Here is a 13,735-nt window from a genome sequence, read left to right as displayed (position 1 = left end):
ACACGCTATTAAAATCGTATTAGAATGACACGAAATTAGACACGCTTTCAATCGTCAGTAACCTATAGACACGTTGCAAAACACGTATTAAAATCGTCTATAGAAACCTTAAGACGCTTTTTGATATGCAATTAAAAACGTATAAAAATGACATAATTAGACATGCTTTCAATACGTGACTAACATGAAGATACGTCATAAAGCGCATCGAATAACCGTTCTTAGCCACATAGAGATGTTTTTTATGTGATAACAAAATATCTCTAGTTGATATGAAATTAGATACGCTTTTAACCGTTACTACTTGAAGACACGTTTTAATGTGTATTAGCAATTTATCCTTAACCATGTACAGATGTTTTTGGTGTAAAATTTAAAACATGTAACCTACCGAGGTATATTAGTCACCATAGTTGTTGTGTGGTATATCTTCCACTAGAGCTAACGTGATATATATTATAGGAGGCTAACACTACAACAAACTGATAAATATTCGTGGGTAAAAGTAAGAACGTGGGTACCCACGTTCTTACTTGAGTTAAGTTCATGAGTTATGTTAAAAACGTGTGTACTCACGTTTTTAATTTAAATTCGTGGGCCCTAGATAAAACCGTCGAACTTAACGAGTTAGGAACGTGGGTACCCATATTTTTTAGTTAAGTTTGTTGGGCTTGTGGACACCGTCAAACTAATCTGAAAACCTAAATGCAAATCCCATGTGCACGACTCTCTCTCTCTCTCTCGAGCCTCCTCTCTCTCACCCTGTCTCATCCCGCCCACACGCGCTTCTCTCTCACCAACGGCAGCCCGCGCCGCCGCCGCGCCGCCGCCGCGCAGCCCGCGACGCCGCCGCGCCACCGCAACCGGGCCGCGCCGCCACCGCGACCGCGATCGGGCCGCGCCGCCACCGCCACATCACCTCCCTCGCGGTGCTCCGCTCCCACCGCAAGCTCGGGCTCGCCACCAAGCTCATGTCCGCCGCGCAGGCAGCCATGGACCAGGTCTTTGGCGCCGAGTACGTCTCCCTCCACGTCCGCCGATCCAACCGCGCCGCCTTCAACCTCTACACCTCCACTCTCGGGTACCAGATCCACCGCGTAGGCAGCCATGCAGTATTTTGGTTATTATAATCTTGTATTGTGGAAGCACTATTGTCCTTACTATATCTATCTATTTCCGCACTTGTTTAACCCACGGGCTGTTTTATATGTGTTCCTTTTGAATTGCTCGATCCCTTTTGCTGCTCTTCGTCTTCTTCATGGGAATGTATGTTTCCTTTGCTCGGCCTTGCTCTCAGCTGTGCTCTGCTCTAACGTACGCAGCCTCTGGTTGTAGCACACCACACCCCTTCTGTTATTTTGGAGAAACTGGAAGCGTTTCGGGTATGGAATTTGGCACCTAGCTTGAATGCCACCGAAACCATTTTGGAGCTGAGTAGGGCTCATTAAGTGATCTCTGGCAAATGATTGAGCAAGCAATGCAGAACTTGTACTTAGCAAAGTAGGTTTTATGCTTCAAGGTTACGACTGTAGCTACAGCCTGATGTTTTTATGCCTAATTAGATATGCTAGACCATTCATGACTTTTTATCCACTTGTACATACTTTTTTTCTGTGGCCTCACAGTGGCATGCTTTTCATTTGCTAGTTTTTAGCAAGTATTGGAGATACAGATACATGCTGCTTTTTTTCGTGGAAGAGTGGTGATTTTTTGTCTTCCGAAGGTCAGTAGGATTATTATGCATTCTCAAGTGCTGCTCTGTATATTTTTGCAGATAGTAAATTGCCAAGGCTGTTGTAATGGGGGCCAATGGTCATCATGAACTTCGCAGAGGTTGTAATGGCACCGTCTGCAATGGTAGTATAAGACCACTCGATTACTTTGGTGATGTAGATCCATGGACGGCTTGGGCATACAAGCCTCGAATGATCTCGCTCTTGCTGACGGGAACATGCCTTTTAATGTGAGTTCATAGTCTTTTATCTGTGGAACATTTAATAGACACGAACATGCCTTTTTTAAAATAATAATAATATATCATTGGTTATGGCCTGTTGTGGTATTTTTGGACCCTTTTCTTCAATTTGAATCACCATTATATATATTATCCAAAATACTGCAGATGCACATGAAATTTATGTTTGATAAGTATTGTTTCATGTTCTTATCAGTTGGGCAAGTGGTGCTCTCGATCCAGAAAGGAGCTCATCTGCTGATCGTGTTTGGTCAGTCAAGAGGTATTTGTAATGATTTGTCCTCTTCTATTGCCTTTTCTTGCAGCTATATTTTTTTATGAAGCTTCCTTGGTGCTGAACTGAACTCAATATTTCCGATCACCATTTTTCTTAGTCTCATGTGCTGGTTACCATTTTAAGGAGAGCTTCTGGACTAATTTATACTATCTCTTGTTAACAGGGGTGTATTTGCGATGATTGCTGTTTTTTTGGCTTACTCTTTTCTTCAGGCACCTTCAACGTGAGTTACAGAACTCTTTTCCTGACTCTGATTATTGTTTTATATCACCACAATCAAAAGGTAGATTTATGCGTAGAGGTGTCCCCAGGGCTTCATAAGGCAAAAAGGCACTGAACACCAGCTGCTCAGGATACAGTCATGTAAAAAATTCTGAAAGCATTTTACTTTTTTTCGCGAAAGTGCCTGACCATGTATTTCATTTTGTGGGGGGGAGTTCTATCACACACATGTCAAAACCAAGAAGAGAGTGTAAACTTCAGAAATCAGTTTACTTGAGCCTTGAGGTACCTCATAGTCATATAGATAGATATAGTAAGGACAATAGTCATTTGGTTATTATAATTTTGTATTGTGGAAGCACTTTTAGAAAATCTGATATCCTTTAAGCTAAGCTGCAGCAGTATAAAAAAAACGCGGCTCGGGAGGGAATGACCGCCCTCCCGGTATCTATATCTATATCTATACTACTTATTAAGGCTGCAAGGGTAGCCTGCCGTTCTGCCATTCTGCGATCTCAACCATCCGTTCCACTGTTCTATAATCGCAGCCGTCCGATCCTACGTTTCAGTCTCGCACCCTGATCCCGCACACCAGTCCTGCTCATGGCTCCCCGAAACCGTCGCCCCAGCCTCCCTCCCCTCCCCGGCTCCCCCGATTTCAGCTGCCCCCGAACTCCGTCCCCTGTTGTCCCTACCTCGATTCTGCCGCCGCAAACGCCGATGTGAGTCGTCCGATCCCACCCGCAAACGCCGCTCCCCGCCTCGAGGCTCGCCGGAACGGACGCCTGGATACCGCGGCCGCAACCCACCGCCGCGCAGGGAGGTTGCGCCCGCACTAAAATGGAGCACAGGGAGGCTTTGCCCCCCACAACTCGGAGGACGTGTGCAGGCCGGAGGGCATGGGGGAACTCGTGTTGAGGTCTATGCATCAACATCTTCTTCAAGGTACACCACCTCCATCCCAATCCCTACCCCAGATTGAGCAGTACCCCTCCTTCCATCTCTGAATCTCACCCTCTGCTTCCTTCATTCGATGTCACGCCGTCAGTGCACAAGCACCAGCACAATGGTAACTCGTAAGCTCCCATAAGTGGCATGTCAAGGTCCTCTCTGAGTTCTGGTAACCGATAAGCGCCCCCATGAACCCTAACCCTAAACTCCCTTCTCCTCCTCCATGCCCCTCGATCGACCGATTGATGGACCCCATGCGTGCCGGGGGTGTTATTGACCATGTCATAGAACCCAAGGTTGTTGGGGTTCAATGTCGGCTGGACAGGGGATGGTGGGGGCGGCCAGGTGATGTAAGCCAAATCGCTTTCGGCCTCCTCCAGCAGCGCTGCGAAGACGAGGTGCTCGAGGTGGCCCAGCGGGACCACGAACTGGTGACGGAACCTGCTCAACAACCACGCGCGCTTGACCTAGCCCCCACCGGAGACCCTCACTGTGGCCTCCTGAGTCGGATCACGCCTCACCTTGAACTGCATCGACGCCTCAACCTGCCGGGGCAAGGTCACGTGCCTTGCGGAGGTTGGTTGTGTGCCTCACCCAGCCAAAATCGAGGTTCTTTGTTTCACCAACTCTGATTTTTTGGGTGCGGGTTGTGCGTGCAGGCTATAAGAATGTTGGGGGGTTGTACAACTCCATAGCTTGGTGATCACGGTGGAGGACTACAACAGCTCCCGCAGAAGGCCTGCCAGCTTGTTCGCCATGGACCTCAACCACAACAAGCTCGATCTCTTCTACTGACTGCTGGTGTGCATCAGCACCGTCAACCTTCATGCATCCCCTAGTTCATGTACCGGTACTTTGGCCGCGGCAGAGTCGACATCTGGTGAGCCCCCATGCCCCACGGTGATTTAGTCGACGTAGTTGTAATTCATATTACAATATGCTCTTTGGTGATGTTGAACAAAAAGATTAAATGTGATACCATGCCATGTTTAATAATTTTGACATGTCAATATCTCCTATTTGGTTTGGGATGGATTTTTTTGAGAAATCTCTGTCTGTGGTCCAAACACCTTTGCTTTTTGAATAGGTCACCTTTTTTTGTGTTTGCCTCCAATTCTGTATGTTTGGCACATATGCACAAAATTTTGACGTTTTTATCTTTAAACAATTGACCTCTCAGAGATATATGAGGCCTTGGAATTGAGGAATGGTGGATCTGATTATTTTGTCAAGGGTGTTCTTAAGGTTAGTTAACCAACCAATGTTTATATTTCAGTCTGAGGGTATTATACTAGCTTTATTTGCCATGCACTCGTATTCACCATAGTCATTCATGCATCTAATATTCCAATGGTTATGGTTAACTTTATATAATAGAAACCAACATTTCTATCCTCCACCTTTTATGTGCAATAAAATTTATTTTCAGAAGCTTTTGAAGTATATGCTCTAAACTTCTAGATTTAGAAAAGGAAAATTCAAGGCAGTAGAGGAATCTTAATTGGACAGATTGTAAGTCCATGTGCCTGGTGTTTCATTCTATGCCTATACGTCTTCTCAAGTATAAGGCTATTGATTAGTTATAATCTATTTGACCGCTACTTATGTCTACAAATTTTAGCTAATTTAATTCCAACCAACTATTGTGAAACGAAATCCATGTAATGACCATTTACTGCTACTATGTCATGTTTTGAGGTTTTTTATTGGCAAAATGAATTCACCTCATCCCTGGTTAGCATTAGAAAGTTGAAGCAAACATCAAGTTTGTGCTTGTTTGACACAGTTCACAAGTTCTGAACCTTTTTGCATCCCTTTAATCACAAATATATTCATCACTTTCTGTCTTTCTAAATTGGTTATTCTGTAAGTTGACCATGTTTTATCTCAAAAGAAAAAGAAATACTTAGTATAGTACCTCATTATATTAGTAATATATTCATCACTTTTTGCCTCCCACTATGACTGTCTAGAGGTACCTAATGCTTATGTATTGAAGAAATGGTATTTCAAAAACCTATTGGGTTCCTTTTTTCCCTCTCCTTTAACAGTTCAATAATGTACATATTAGTGACCTGCAAGCAGTAAAAATCACAATATTAGAAGATAGCGGTAGGGATCCTGGCATCACATATTACAGCTACAGTTTAGGTTTTTGCAACATTATAGCCACATCTACCGAAGACAAGCAGCTTTTATATTAATCACTTTTTGCCTCCCACTATGACTGTCCAGAGGTACCTAATGCTTATGTATTGAAGAAATGGTATTTCAAAAACCTATTGGGTTCCTTTTTCCCTCTCCTTTAACAGTTCAATGTACATATTAGTGACCTGCAAGGAGTAAAAATCACAATATTAGAAGATAGCAGTAGGGATCCTAGCATCACATATTACTGCTACAGTTTAGGTTTTTTACAACATTATAGCTACATCTACCAAAGACAAGCAGCTCTTATTGCTTAATTACTTTTCTGGGATGTATCCACAATTCTGAACCTTCTAGCTTTTCGGTAGATATCTACTTAGAATTTAAGTTTTGAGGATCTTATTTACTAGATTAGACTTCAGCAATAGACATTAATTTAGAATACCCAATTTATTGCAATCTAATTATCCATCGCATAACTCTTTTTCAATGTCTACCTTATATACCTCTGCTCGCGTGGACAAGATATTGCTAAAGGAGGTGCTCGCAGGGAGGAGGACCTCAACGTGGTGGGCATACTTTGCAGGTTGAATTGTTTCTAACCTTATTAAAGTCTCATTCTTGTAACATGAAAGTCATATATAGTTTTCTGAATGGGACATATTTTAACTAAACGAAACAATGTTTAACACACAAATTACTTGTTTAGAGCCTCCTCTCGTTCATAAAGATTGTCCACGTTTCTAAGCAAACTACTCTAATTTCATATATTCTGTTCTAGGTCGAATAGAATTTCAGGTATTCCTTAATTCTTTACACAGTTCAATTTAAAATTATGTCTCAGGCTCTCAGCTTCATATGTCGGGTAAACTTCCACACTCTCACTTATCTTGTGCTATTCAAGCTTGCATCTTTCTATGCCCTTTGATTTTGACTACTCCATAAGGACAAATGATTATCATTGGATCAACATTTTCCAGACGTCTACTCCATGGAATTCTTTAGTTATTCCAAGATTTCGTCCACTTGTTTTAAAGGTTTTAGGCGAATTCATTGAATTTATAGGCTCTGATTTTGATGTCCAGTTCGCTGATTGGATTTCAAATCGGTTGTAAATCTCAGCCTAGCTGATGAGGAGATGCAGCTGTAGGCGTTGGATTTCGAGAGTTGATTTATCAGACTTTTGTTATTTTTTAAAAAAATGCGATCTCGGTTCGCCTTCCTTTGCACTTTTGTTAGTTGTTAAACTGATCTACAAGGTTGTCCGTTCGAAAACTGTAATTTTGATTTTTGTCCTAAGAGGGATATTTAGGTGATAGATGGTTTTAGTAGTGCTCATGTCACTTGTCTGTCTTAATTTTTCATCATAGTGGGCTGTTATTTTGGTGCATTCTCATGCTAAGTTTGCTTCAGGGTGCAGAGATACTGTCCAAGGAAGGAATCAGTGCTGAGGTAATTCCTTTTGTAAACGTTATAGTTTCACTGATCAGTGCACGCACCCAGTTACAAGTCGGATTCCACGTGCCCACGCCGTCCGCGCAAGTTTGCATCAAAGCGCTGGGGAGGATGGAATGGCAGATTTGCATTAAACCAGCGACACCACTTCATAACCAGCAGGCAGGCAACACACTCCTTCAGATCGGTGGGATGTTCGAAAAAGATAAGCCCTTGTAACCTTTGTATGCATAGTAGGCAATCCTTGTGTAGTAGAACCCAGGGATGAACATTACAATGCCCAACATCATGAAGAAAATTCCTGATACAACATAAAGGGCCATAAGTTTAGGTAAAGGGAGTGAAAATATTCATGCATAAGCACTGCATTTCATTTGAATAAGTACTTAACTAAAACTGCTATATGAAAGGGTTCAAAATGCATCAGTACTTGAAAGGTGAATCAGCATCCATGCAAATTATCAAGCCTGTGCGAGCAAATCACAACTTGTTCTAATCAACAAGCAGTTTAGTGCAAATCACAACTTGTTCTTAATATTCCCCTATCATAGGCTTCTAGCGTGGAGTATGAAAATATGTGATATATATTGTGGTGGTATTGTTTTCTGATGAAATGAATATTATTACCCCATAAGTGGACACAGGCCAGTTGAACCAATACGAACCCGATCAACTACATCGATGCATCACCAACCCAAGCATCCCAATCCAAACAACTTGTAATTTGAAACTAGAGGTACATTATAGTACCCCTTTTCTTTTTAGGGAACTAGACTATTAAGGAACACCTTTTCTCTAGTGGGGTACAAGACTAATATAATCAGTTTGTGTGACCCGCCTGAAAACTATGTTCTGTTATCAGTATTTTGTGCCGTCACAATTCAGTTAGCAGCATGCATGTTCAATTGTTGGTGTCTTTGTTAAGTTTGAGTAGAAAAGCTCAATCTAGCATGCTCTTCGCTCTGTTTTACTTTCCATGATTCGTTGATTATCTATGCAGTTTCTGCACGATTACTATGAGTATGTGCTTTCATATATTGTTTACTCGATGACTTGAATAGTTTACAACGTATGATTATTGCTTAGGACCCTGCACTACTAAATCAGGGGACTCGCTTGAGTCAGAAAAACTTAGGAACCAAGTTTTCTCTCTAAGTTACTGACTTCATTTTCTACTGTTTATAGATTGCGAACTGAATTTAAATCAAATACTTCAGTATTGGTCTCTAGAGAGGAAGCTCTGCCAACCATTACTAATAACTGAGAAGGTATGGAGACACCTTTGTTTTGCTGTAATTTTAAACAAATAAGTATCCTGATGATAGTGATGTTTTGGTAGATCATCTGATAATCTCTACTACTCTATATGACCATATGCACTTGACATTCAGAAAATTGGTTTGAGATTCTCAAAAGATAGTTGCATTCTTGGCTCACTTAGTTACATTCTCAAAAGTAGTGTTTTTATTGTTTTGTTTTTTACATTCTGTCCACATGTATTCTACATTTTATAAACTAATTTGTCTTTCAGCTAGGTCCTGGTGCTTCAATTTGGTTATTAGATTTAAAAAATCTTACATGGAGTCGATTGGTAAAGCCTTTCATACTAACAACAACATTCTATCACTTATTTCAATAACTTGTTTAATGTTTTATATCACTTATTTCAATAACTGGTTACTATATTCTCCAAAAATAATAAATTGAATTCAACATCTTAGTCAGTTTGGTGATATATATCTGGAAGAATATTTTATCAAATATCTGAAATCTGGTATTCAGGTTTGAGTATTTGACATGAAAAAATACTATCAATTTTACTGAGAAACAGAATTGTTCACTTTATAGGATTTGGCAATCGCTTATCTTTGACTCAATACCTTATGACCTCGGAAAGGTTTGAACCCGTCAGGGACTAAAGATGCCAAAGGTATACTATTTTCCTTCTCATTCTACTATGCTATAACTATTTCTCCTCTACTGTTTTTACCCTACGAACTGTGTTGCTCATCTTATTCTACACTACATCTACTTAAACTCAATTGTTCAGTGTCATAGCTTTGCTAGAAGCCACATGGCATATTACTTACATGCCTTCTTAGAGTCTTTTAGTTATTTCTGTAATCTGTATTATAGGAATCATAATTAATGTTGTTTTATAAGAATAAATTTATATTGTTGTTTTTTAGTCAGAAAAAATGCTTGTCATTTGGTCAATAAGCTAGCGACATGATATTAAGTGTTGTAGCATGGTCAAGGGTTAGCTATGTCTACGTGCCATGTGTTAAAAGCATTAGGCTACAAAAATCCGAAAATGTCTTGATAAAAGCAAAAAAAAGTAGGACCATTGAAAGTTTAAATTAGTATCGTTGTTACAAGTTTACCCAACTTTGAGTATAAGAGAGCACAGTCAGCCCCTCGTCTATCACTTGTATGTAAGGTGAACTGTTTTGTTTTTCTACTGCCCGACCAATGTGCCTCTAAGCATATTCCCAACAGGTTAAAAATAAAATTAAACTGCAAAACACCCTTTTAAATTCTTATAGATTTGCGACATATCGTGAATGCATTAGTCAGTGTGGTACCAGGCTTTAACATATTGAAAAACGTAAACATATTTTCCCCCCTAGCTCATTTTGTACACCTGTTTGTCAGGTTGAAGAAGGGTCACGAGCAAAGAGGGCATTTACTATCCTTTGCAATCTTCACCGTTGGAAGGTATGGTTTGATGAACACACAACAAATGTAATATGTGATGCTTGTTTCCACCCTTCCTCTAGGTACATGTTGCAGATCATTTTTTAAGAAATCTATTCACTGCTCCCAACCTAAAAAGATTGTCATTACACGCAGGATTATGATAACTGCAATTTCATTTCTTCTTGGATATGAGCTCCACAAGAGGATGAGACCCCTCTCTTCGCCATATGTATAGGTAGCTCTTTGCCATATGCGACTGTGTCTATTTCAGTCGACTGAAAACAACTATCACTGTTCCAGTTCCATGCCACATCCTCTTCAAACTTCACATCTCTACTTATGTATAATCTCTCAGTTGTAGGATCAACCATTCTGTAACCCTTTGTGCCTGATTCATATCCTAGCAGAACCATTTTAGTAGACCTGTCTGACAGCTTGTCGACTCCAGGACCTACCTTCTTGACATGACCTATGCATCCAAAAGTTCTGAGATGACCCACTTGTGGTTTACTGCCATGCCATGCCTCATATGGAGTTTTCCCTTGCACACTTCTTGGCAATATTATATATGAGGAGGTACCTAGACCATCTAATCAGATTCGTACACTAATTGATGCTATTGGCTATGTTATTCCTTGGCTAATTACACATGTAAGTTTCTTTTTTATTTGAAATAGTACATGTGTCCCCATAACAACTTCAAATTGAGTTATTGATCTAACACATGCTTCATAGGTGAAGCAAGCTAGAAGCTCATCTTGTACCCGCAACAAGTTGATACCTGCAGCACGTGGACAAAGCTAGATGGCGTGGACAAAGCTAGATGGGAAGCCTAGTATAATTGCAAAGTGAATCAGTTAGATTCTAGTAGTTACTAAAATTTTTAAGTGATATTTGTATGATATTGCCACTTTGGCTTTGCTTCTTTGTGAACACAATTGGCAGTTACTGAACATGTTTGCTATCGAGTTAGTTAGCTTCTTGATATTTTGCCAAGGCCAAAAGCAATATTATTGAGGGTTTATAATTTGATTTTTTAACATTCATCTCGATGCACATTTATATATATAAATATATAAATGAAAACATCTTTTTTTGGCACGTAATAAAGTGTTACAGTATAACGTATCTATATTATTACAAACAAATATAGATGTATGTACAAAATCGTTTCTACAGGTCTTAATACACACTTTGACGTTACTATATAACGTATTGATATGCGTAGGCACACAATACAAACGTGGCTATATCATTGTTTCTACTTTTGTTAACACGCGTTTTGGCATTACTATAAAATGTATCACTCGCCAGTTCAGCTGACACGTCACCTTTCCACATCACCTGCCACGTTATTTTTCCACATCACCTGCCATGTCACCTATCCACATCACCTGCCATGTCATCATTCGTGTCACCTACTACACCGTCTCTATACTCCTTAATGCGCAATAAAGCGTCACTATAAAACGTGACTATAGTAATACACATGAATTATGAATGTATCTATAATATCGTATCTATATTTTTTCACACATAATAAAACGTTACTATATGACGTAACAACAATAATAGACACATGTTATATGCGCATCTATAAAAGCGTATCAATGTGTCTAAACATGCATCTAACGTGTCTATGAAACGTCTATTCATCTAATATATACGCTTACGATAATCATTTCTACAAAGTCTGATACGGTCCATACGAAGACGCTTCTAACACGTTTTTGGAAAGCGTGCGTACATTCATATAGAGACGAATTAAAGCGTGCCTATTGTCCAAAAAAGCATAGCTACAAGGGGGGTTTTCTAGTAGTGTGTTCCCTAGGTCTGGGGTAGAGGACTATACAAAGTGATTCATTATCCACTAATCAGGTTTAAGTCAGTGGTGGGATTAAATAATTATCTGGTTTAAGTTCCTAAACTTAAGTGTTTGAGTCCATAAACTTAAGTGCTCCAACTTTTATTAAAGTCTACTATCTTTTATTTATCTCAAATAGGGTTCCCATAACATTAACTTTATCCTAATGATTAACCATTAATTGGGACATGGAAGCAGCAGGGAAACATTGCATAAACAGATAGATAATAATATTATGAACATTTTGCAATTTGAAGCACCTAATTTGGAGTTCATATGACAAAGTTATGAATTTTACAAGTTTAGGGGTTAAAATTATACCCTAAGGACCTATTTTGAATTAAATAAAAGGTCCGAGGACCTAACTGCGAGAAACCAGGGACGGCGGGCGCAATTTCCAGAAAACAGGGGGGTTCTTTAAGAAAATGCGCGGGCGAAGGGGTATCGGGCGCTTACAGTCGTTGGATCTCAAACGGACGACCAGGATTAGATCCTGCGGGCGGGCGCGCGGGCGCGCGGCGGCGTGAGCGGCTGACAGGCGGGGCCGGGCGGGCAGCGCGGGCGCGGGGCTGACAGGCGGGGCCCAGTTGGCAGCGCGAGCGCGGGCGACTGGCAGGCGGGGCCCAGTTGGCAGGGAGGCAGGGCGCGGGGGAAACGGCTCTGGGCCGTTGGATCTCAGGCGAACGGCTGAGGCTGGGTTCGGGCTATTTGAAACAGGGCCGTCGGATCTAAGATGGACGGCGGAGATGGGGCGGCTGGCTCCTGTCTCCTTCCCCAGCCAGCTGAGGCGGCGGCGCCCGTCCCGCGGCGGAGAACTCGCCGGAGACGAGGGGCGCGGGGGCCCTGCGGGTCCCCGGGGCGACCTGAGTGGCCGGGAAGGTTGGGGAGGGCGCGGGGAACCTTTTGGTGGGGACTAGGTTGGGGCAGGGGCACCGGAGGGGGGCGGTTCACGGTGGAGCGGCTCGGCGGCGGCGCTAAACTACTCCGGCGAGGAATTAAACGCGATAGAGAGCAAGACAAAGGCCAATAGGGGCGGGAGAGGTCCCTTACCTCAAAGCGGCCTCCGGGGACTCCTCGGTGGCGACGGAGACGCGACGGCGGCCCGGGTCGACGGTGGCGGCTGCACGGCAGACGGCGGGTGAGCGCGGGCAGAGCGAAATAGGGAGGGGAAGGGGAAATTGGTGCGCGTTCCGGGTTGCGGGCGTCGGGGCGAAGCTCACCGTGGCAATGGACACGGCGGAGCTCCAACGGCGGCCGGGAACCGAGCTCGGAACGGCGGGGTTTACGGCGGCGGCGCTCTGGCGTGCGCACAGCGAGGGAGAGGTGGAAGAGGGGCCGGTTGGTGCGCAAATGAGGGAGGGGGAGATGGCGAGCAAGGCTCGGGGCTCAAGTGGCCGAGGGCGAGGTGGGGCGAGCCCCACGCGCGACGTGGGCGCGGAGACCGCGGCACGCACGGCGGCGGTTATGCGAAGACGGAGAAGCTGACAAGCCGGGCCCGCGGCGCAGAGAGAGAGAAGAAAGCGGGTGCGGGCGCGAGGAAAGCGGGGCTGACGGGCCGGGCCCACGGGCAGAGAGAGAGCGAGGGAGCGGGCGCACGCGCGGGGAAGCGGCAGCGCCGACAGGTGGGGCCGGGCGAGCAGAGAGAGCGGGAGGCGGGCGCGCGCGAGATGGGCCGACTGGGCCGAAAGGCCGAGGGGGCGGGGAAAGCGGGCTTCTTTTCCTTTTTCTTTTATTTTGGTATTTGTTTTCTCTTTTCTTTTTATTTTCTCTATTTGATTCAAATTCAAATGAGCCACAAATTCAAATTAGACTTTTTGAGAATTATGCACCCAACAAAAGTGAAATCTAGGGTTCAACATGATGCAACAATTCATACTCCCTTGGAGTTTGAGCTAATAGACTATAATTATAAATAAGATAACCACTTTTCTCCTATAGAAATGAGAGAGAGGAGATTGGGGAAGGATGAGGAAAGAAAAGTAACACCTGAATTTGTGAATATGAGCAAAGAAATTTTATACCCCCAAATTCAGGGTGTTACAGGAGCGCGGGCCGAAAACAACGGTTCGGCCACGGCCGCGAAAACGGGCTAAGTCCCAGCGTGTGGAAAGACACCGAACCTAGAGCGCATGTCTGGAGTGAA

At 43.0% G+C, this 13,735-nt stretch overlaps 1 long non-coding RNA gene and 1 pseudogene across 2 annotated transcripts; both read left to right on the top strand.

The window, feature by feature from the left end:
• The first annotated feature begins 1,844 nt into the window (after nucleotides 1-1,844).
• LOC109943405 (uncharacterized) lies at nucleotides 1,845-2,505 on the top strand. The gene is made up of 3 exons (XR_002266071.2): nucleotides 1,845-1,963; nucleotides 2,172-2,237; nucleotides 2,416-2,505. It is a non-coding gene; the product is annotated as an uncharacterized lncRNA (long non-coding RNA).
• A 587-nt stretch (nucleotides 2,506-3,092) lies between these two features.
• On the top strand, nucleotides 3,093-10,715 carry LOC100278990 (transmembrane pseudogene; annotated as a pseudogene). The gene is made up of 10 exons (NR_169153.1): nucleotides 3,093-3,419; nucleotides 4,085-4,305; nucleotides 4,606-4,670; nucleotides 6,099-6,159; nucleotides 6,987-8,296; nucleotides 8,877-8,958; nucleotides 9,684-9,746; nucleotides 9,882-9,963; nucleotides 10,177-10,379; nucleotides 10,464-10,715. The product of NR_169153.1 is annotated as a transmembrane pseudogene (transcript).
• The last annotated feature ends 3,020 nt before the right edge of the window (nucleotides 10,716-13,735 follow it).

This window comes from Zea mays, chromosome 6 (assembly GCF_902167145.1).
Source record: "Zea mays cultivar B73 chromosome 6, Zm-B73-REFERENCE-NAM-5.0, whole genome shotgun sequence".
Lineage (NCBI taxonomy): Eukaryota > Viridiplantae > Streptophyta > Magnoliopsida > Poales > Poaceae > Zea > Zea mays.
Note: the sequence above shows the minus strand (reverse complement) of the source record. Positions and strands in the feature narration are given on the sequence as shown.